Here is an 8,191-nt window from a genome sequence, read left to right on the forward strand (position 1 = left end):
GTGGGTTTAGTATGTCCTTGTTTCTGGATGGTTGGGTAAATGCCAAGTAGTGGAATTGCTGGGTCATAGGGGAGTTCTATGTTTAGCCTTTTGAGGCACTGCCACACTGCTTTCCATAGTGGTTGAACGAGTTTGCACTCCCAAAGGGTAGGGGGAATCAACTTTATTCACTCTATCAACTCAAAAATTATTCATACATAAATGCCCTCATTATATTAAATAATACTTGATGTTTATCCACATATCTGGGCAACTTGTGGCTTAATAAAGTTCACATATATATTTAAACATCACAGACTTTTTAACTTCCAAAAGACTAGTCTGGGAGCTATGGCTCCAGTGGTAGAATAGCAATTTTAAAGCCTAGAATTCAAATAATAGTACTGACAAATTAAAAATAATTAAAAATGGAAGGACCAAATGATTCAGAAATTCTGCTTTGAGCTATATATTCAAAGGAATTGTAAGAAGAATCAGAGATATTTGCACATTGTTAATAAACAAGGGCACAATAGCCAATAGTGAAGTAGCTTGGTGTTTACCAGTGAGTAACACATAAATGGGAAAAAATTAAGTTTCAAAATGAAGGAAATATGAGTGACTATTGGGAATATTATGTTAAATGAAATTATCCAGTCATAAAAAGACAAATTCTAGGTGATTTCACCTCTATGAGGTTTCTAGAGTAGACAAATATTTAGAAAGGAAGGCAATGTTAGATTTTCCAGAGGGGGGAAGGGAAAAAAATGGGAGCTTTTGTTTTAGAGATAGGTTACATAATACACACACACACACACACACACACACACACACACACACACACACATACGTGTGTGTGTGTTGGTGATGGTGGTACTGTTTTTTTTAATGAGTCAGAAAATATGGATATTTTATTGTAGCTCAGAGAAATGGAAAAAAAAAGAGAACACGTCCATCCTTGTTTACACCAATCTAATCCAACTGACATTTTCAAACCCAAAGCAGTCTATTATAGCTTCTAGTGCTGTACATATCTGCTTCTTCTGGATGAGACTGCCCATGATCCATAAGGTTGGGGTCAGATATAAACTGGTTAGTACCTGAGGTGAATGCTGATTTGGTCTTTGTTTCAGAGTGTAATTCTTTTGGTAAAGGCAGTGAAGGTTTTAGGACTTGAGTTGTTTCTGCAGGTATTTCTGTTTCATTGGGACTTTCTAGCTTCGTTTTTTCTTTAGGTTCAGGGAGTGATTCTTTTTTGTTGTTGCTTGTCCACAGTGATTTAGCAGCTTCATAAATGTGCTGGCTCGTTGTATATGCTTTCTTCCCAGTAATCTTTGCAATTATTACTGACTGAGCTGGGTAGCAAACAGTTACTCCTAATGTAGCCAGTCCTAGTGGATAGGTAATTTTCTTAAACCTACAACCTTTCCTTGCTGAAACCAAACCCACCAATCCCAAAGCTGTAATCACACCCATTTTGGGAAGAAAATCTCGAGGAGGATTTTTCAGGTAGGCATAAGCATCTTTCCCAAATTGTACTGTATCCATTATTCCATTTTTCATGAAGACATAAACATCCTTGCACCAGCCAATGTAATAAAGTGTTCTAGTATGGATGGATGCAAAGGCCATTTGTAAAGAACCAGGCTGTTCATGAAGATATTTAGACTGAAGAGGTGGTGCAGTATATATGGGGGAGCTGCTCTGGTCCTACTAGCCGCTTTTTGGATTCCACTTCTTTAGCTTCATGTACAATTACAGATGCACATAGCAGACATGCAGGCATGGCTGTTAGCTTTCCCATCCTAAAGGCCGCCATGTCTATGATCCTCACGTCCCAAGTTTGCCAAAAGAGAGCGAAGAGGGACAAACTTGGTGGTACTGGTTTTAATTCAGTGACTTGTACTTGCTAGGAAGGCACTCTAGCAATTGCCACATGCTCCAGCCCTTTTAGTTATTTTTCAAATCTATAAGGTCTCATGCCTTTGCTCCACTTGTACCTCAGAACATGATTCTACTAGTGTAAATGGAATTACAGGTATATTCTATAATACAAAGTTTATTTGTTGACATAGTGTGTCACTGAATTTTGCCTGGCTGGCCTTGAACTACTATGCACCACACAAGTCTATCTCATGAAAGACTGGGATTACGGCTATGAGCCAACATGGTTAGCCTTAATATAAATATTTCTATCACTACTGAAGTATGAACTTATAAATGGCTAAAATGCTAAACCTGTAGGGTTTTTCCTCACGTGTGTGCTAGTTCTGGGGCTTGAACTCAGGATCTTAGGTACTGTTTCTGAGTTTCTTTTTGATCAGGGTTATTGCTTTACCATTTGAGCCAGAGCTCCACTTCTGGCTTTTTGGTGGTTAGTTGGAGATAATAGTCTCGTGGACTTTCTTGCCTGGGTTGGCTATGAACCATAATCTTCCAATCTCAGCCTCCTGAAGAGGCAGGGTTACAGGCATGAGCCATCAGTGCCAAACACCTTCTGTTTTTTCATTATTAAAAAAATTAAACTTAGAGATTAAAGTGGATATAGTTTAATGAAGAAACCATTTTCATAGGTATAGGCAGGTTTAATGAGCTCCTATCACGTGAAATAGAAATGTCTGGAAATAAACTGTGGGTAGTTTTTGCTGCTAAAGTGCTAGTGATCTAAGGAAGGAGGGAGGGTAAAGAGGAAAAGAACAGTTTATTATCTCTTCCTTTAATCTACAACTCCTGACCTCCCATTGGTCAAAACAAATACAAGCTCAAGGAGTTTGAGAGACAAAGTCCACAGAGATCAAACTCCAGGACACAAAGCAAAACCAAAAAGTAGGTGAACTGAAGATTGTGCATTATTTACTATTCTGAACTTTCCTGAAAGCATTCACATAGTGCTTTCAGAGCTCAATAAATATTTGTTATTAGTTAAAATTCATGAGGTTATTTCTTCTTTGGAAACACCACTCAATATGTTTACCTTGTTAACTACTGCTAGCATAGATTTTAATCACAATGCTCCTTTAATACAGTCAGGCTCCATTGCTTTCTATATAGTGACCTTCTTAAACATTATGTTCCAATAGCTATACCCCATTCATGTACAAACTATGTTTAATTGATTCTCACTACCTATGTATATCATAATTCTACAGTGGAAGAACCACATTTTCTTTAGTGAAACGAATTCTTTTTAGAATGCTCAAAAAGTTTACAGTTATGTAGAATCATCTGGACCACTCATCCTTTTAAGTTCATGGCTTCCTAACTCATCAAAAACTATACTCTGACTTCTTTACTTAATTATTAATTCATTTTATAAAAATTCATAAGCTTTTATAATAAGATACACAATAATAAAAATTATAAAATCAAAATACAAATTTGTCTTTTCATAAAGAATAAGAATAGCTGATGCTTAGCAAGATCCATGGTTGATTTGGGAGTTATAGACAGAAGGGAGGCAATCTTTTCTCAAGCAGAAGGAAAGTTTTAGGGTTAAGGCTTTATAATGAGGGCTTTCATTGAGAGAAGACACAAAATTGTCATATAATCTGCAATATGTTAAACCAATGGCAAGAGAAAATTTCACTACTCTTGAGTGGCGTTTAAAATAGCTGTAGGCAATCATCCTTAAATTAAGTTCTGACCACATCCATGAGTCATGCATTCCCCTCTCCCTACCACACACACATGCAGTCATGATCCTTCATTGAGGGGCATAACTTGAATTTGAAAGGTGTTAATACAATGGAGGATAAAGTATGTATATATGTGTTCCTGTATATATATATATATATATATGAGCATACATGCTTACTCATGTTTTATTGACTTCAGGGAATTTTAGGGAAAGTACTGTCTACTAGTTGGAGAAAAATGGGAATAATTCAGGACACTAATGCTACCATAGAATCTACTTCAGTTACTTTGAAAAAAAAGTCTCCACTGTAGTGCATTAAAATCCAGTCCTAGAAGTACTGGGCTTTCAAACCAAAAATATTGAAGAAGGGGACTGAATTGCTGGAGATAAAGTTTGACAGGGCACAGAATACTTCTATATTCCTAAGAAAGCCGCAGAGAATGTACTGAAGCCACTGTCCAAGTGTTACTCTACTGATGTTATATGTAATAAAAACACACATTTATAAAGAGGAGAAAGGGAAATGCATTAGCACTGTGCTGTTTCAAGAGACAGAAAAGGCATTTGATCAGATGATTGATTTTCATCTGTCATGAAATGCTTTCTTATAGCAAAAAGGAATTTCACTATGTTTCTAATAGTAAAATAGCCAGTTCTCATTTCCTGCCTAATGAATTATTTACATACTCTACTGAAGGCCATTTATACTCAGTCTACACTTAGGCAATGCTCCAGAATGTGGCATGTTCATTTATAATGGTATCTTTTTTTCTGAATTCAGTGTATTCTCTTCATGTACTGTAGGTGAAAAGTGGTGTTCTTCACTTTAGAGCTGAATGGAATGGTGATCCATATTATCATATGTATAGCAGTTCTTATATATCATAGAGAAGTGGGTGAAGTGAATTTTGTAAATTAGACATAGCTTGGGCAATAAATACGGGCAAAATAGATGATTCAGAACTGAGCTAAGCAAACCCATTATAATCCACTGCTTGGTCTAGCCCCTTCCCCAGTCTGCACTGGGGACCATTTGCAATCTTCTGGAAATCTTTAAATTGCAAAAGGTGGTTTTAATATCTTGGGAAGTTTTGGGCTCGTTTCAAAGGTATGCAGGTACTAGACCTCAATCATTCATGGAAGAGGAGTAAGCATACCCTTCACACAACAGCCTCAGTGCTGTGATAGGAAAGATATAGGTTGAAATCCCTGCAGGCTCCTCTGTCTTCTGTGCTTTGCTACAGACTCAGACTGTGAAATTCTCAGCAATAGCAACAGGAATAGCAGACCAGTCCCCAGCAATAAAGAGTTCGCTTAAAGATCACCCAAAATGCAATGTGGGGATCTGAGAACCCAGCCTGCTTGGTTCAGACCCTGTAGTCATAAGTTCTGCTCTGTGTGATTCTACATGTGAAAATAGTTGGAGAAATACTCTAAAAACAAGAAAAAAAAGTATGTCTCTTTATACTATGTTGCTAAAAGAAATAATTTTCCCCTTAGTACATGAGCCAGGCAACTGGTTGCAATAAGGTTCTTGAGTTTAGAATAACATATTATTTCCAGTTTTCTATTTGGTATTAACTTTAAAATAAAATGCATCCCTGTAGATTAAAGATTTGGTGATGAAATTATTGCAAATATGGCAACAGCAGGAATGCTTAGTTGAATCAACACATTGCAGCAGTACGCTGTTCATCATAATTTTCTAAAAGCCAAGAATTCCTTAGATGTAAGCTTGGGTAAATTTTCATTTGTCCAAGAATGCCTGCCATCTCCTGAGGATTCCATTTTAAAATTTAACTTATATTTTCAAAAATTACCTACCTTTAAATTACTAATCTCATGGCTTTGTATTTCTGATTATTTTCTGAATTATAATAATCTGTGTTTCAAAATTATGGTTACAGAATTACGGTTTCTCTTTTGTTTTTTGGCTTGCACTCATATCCTGGGCACTATTCCTCAGATCTTTTATCACTCAAGTCAGACTAATTAGAAGCAAAAGTCTCACAAACTTTCCTGTCTAGGCTGGCTTGGGCACTCAATAGTTTTTCTCACAAAAATAGTAAGTTGAACATTTTTTAAAAAAGACTATGTGTTGGCATCATAGAATTTATGAAAAAATTGTAGAACTAAGAACTCTTAAAAGTCATTAAATATATAATGTTTCTATAAACAAGAGCATAAATGTTTAGAATCAGTTAGAATACAGTTCTAGGCCCATCTAATTAAGAAAATACAGGGGCTAGGAATGTTCTTTAATGGTAGAGTGCTTGTCTAGCATGCATGAAGCCCTGGGTTCAATTCCTCTGCACCACATAAACAGAAAAGACCAGAGTGGTGCTGTGGCTCATGTGATAGAGCATTAGTCTTGAGCACAGAGGCTCGGGGACAGTGACAAGGCCCTGAGTTCAAGTTTCATGACTGGCAAAGAAAACAAAAAAAATGCAATACTGCTAGCCATCAAGCTCAGAGAACCTTTTGTGATCACTTAATATATTTAGTTCTCTTTCCACTACAATTAAACTCTGATTTTTGAATACTACCTTTGCTCATCACACAGGCAAAAAGTATCATGGGACCTTATCTCAGCAGACAAAAACTGGGTATGAGGGCATACACCTTGTCATTTCAGCTATGACAAGAAGTGTACATAGATAAGTGGTCCTGGCTGGCGCTGAACAAAAGCAAGACCTCACCTCAGAAATGTTCAAAGAGGGGTCAGGAGTATGGCCTAGTGGTAGAGTGCTTGCCTAGCATGCAGGAAGACCCACGTTCGATTCCTCTGTACTACATACATAGAAAAAAAGCCAGAAGTGATACTGTAGCTCAAGTAGTAGAGCTCTAGACTTGAGAAAGCCTAAGAACAGTGTTCAGGCCCCAAGTTCAAGCCCCAAGACTGGCAAAAAAATTATGCAGAGAAAAAGGGCTGCAAAAACTGTGGCTTGAGCAGTAGAATGTTACCTAGCAAGCATGAAGTTCTGATTTTCAAATACTAGTATTGTACAAAAATAAAGAACCGAATTCTTCAAGTGAAAATCCGTTTCCAAAGTTAGTGATGACAAGTGCCATAATAATTATCCATTTCAAGTCAGATTTTTTTTCTGTTAAGAAATAATGTTGTCCCTTCTAAGAAAAGCCTTGACATTTAAAAAGATGGATCTTTCAATTCTTTTAAACAATACAGTACTTCAATAGAACTACTATTATTTCACTGTGAAAAATCCTATTTCAAAAGGCATATTAGAAACTATGAACAAGAATTAAGTAGGCTTCATTCAATGAATAATTTAAAAATCACAAAGAATTTTCAGAACCTTTTCTACAGTGATACAGCATGATTTCATAGTTTCAAAAACTCTGGAGATTATTTTAACTGTAAGAGTCAATAGGCTTTTATAAGAAGAGAACTGATAGACATTGGATGCTTACAGAATAACAAAACACTTTAATTGCTAGGTTCAAACCGTACATATACTGAAATAACGGAACTATTTTGGAGCAATTACTTCAATATCAATATAAAGAACATCAGATACTGTTTGAACAGAATTTTGGAGAATAAAAGAAGTACATTTTCCATCTAATCACTCTTATTCTGAAGTTTTGTTCTCATTCATTACTAACTCAAAAAAACATAATCTCTAAAAAAAACTGTTAATTTTACTTTTATTTTTTTCTAGTTCTAGTGATTGAACTCAGGATCTAGGCACTGTCCCTGAGCTTCTTTCATTGAAGGCTCTCACTGTACCACTTGAGACACAGCACCACTTCCAGCTTTTTCCAAATAGTTTATTGGAGATAAGAGTCATAGACTTTTCTGCCTGGGCCAGCTTCAAACCATGATCCTCAGATCTCAGCCTCTTTTGTAGCTAGGGTTAAGTGCTGGATTAATTTTATTTGTAATAGCCTTGTAAGTAAGCCCATTTAATGATAAAACTATTTCACAAGCTAAGGAAAATATTTTCATACATTGTCTGTACTTGCAACTGTGGTTATATTATAAAAAGTTTTAGATGCATTGGTAATCAAAATCTGCTATTTACATATTCAATAATCTCTGTAAGGATAAATGGAGGTTGGGGCTGGGAGTTTGGCCTGGTGAAAGAGTGCTTGCCTAGCATGCACAAAGAACCAGGTTCAATCCCTGGAACCACATACATAGAAAAAAGCCAGAAGTGGTTCTGTGGCTCAATTGGTAGAGTTCTAGCCTTGAGAAAGCCAAAGAACAGTGCTCAGGCCCTGAGCTCAAGCCCAGGACTGACAAAAAACGAATAAATGGAGCTATTACACTTTTTCTTATTGCAGCAAATTTCAGCCTTGCACACTGAAGTCTATTTGCAATACTAGAATCAGAAAGTATTTCTGGTAGTAATGAATTCAAAATAGTCATTTATGATGAAAGAGTATTGATAGCCTACAGTGTGATGGGCCATTACACCTTCAACTGTGACGATTCTACACTCTTCATATGAATTTCTTTTCATCAAAATGTGTGTTGTTTTTATCCCACATTTAGTGACTAAAGAAATCCTACACTTCTCATGTGCAACTGTTAGTATATGCTTGTTTGTA

At 36.4% G+C, this 8,191-nt stretch overlaps 1 pseudogene; it reads right to left on the reverse strand.

The window, feature by feature from the left end:
* Window positions 1-969: 969 nt before the first annotated feature.
* Window positions 970-1,798, reverse strand: LOC150040557 (MICOS complex subunit MIC27 pseudogene; annotated as a pseudogene).
* Between the last annotated feature and the right edge of the window lie 6,393 nt (window positions 1,799-8,191).

This window comes from Megascapheus bottae, chromosome X, assembly GCF_031878675.1.
Source record: "Megascapheus bottae isolate mThoBot1 chromosome X, mThoBot2.hap1, whole genome shotgun sequence".
Lineage (NCBI taxonomy): Eukaryota > Metazoa > Chordata > Mammalia > Rodentia > Geomyidae > Megascapheus > Megascapheus bottae.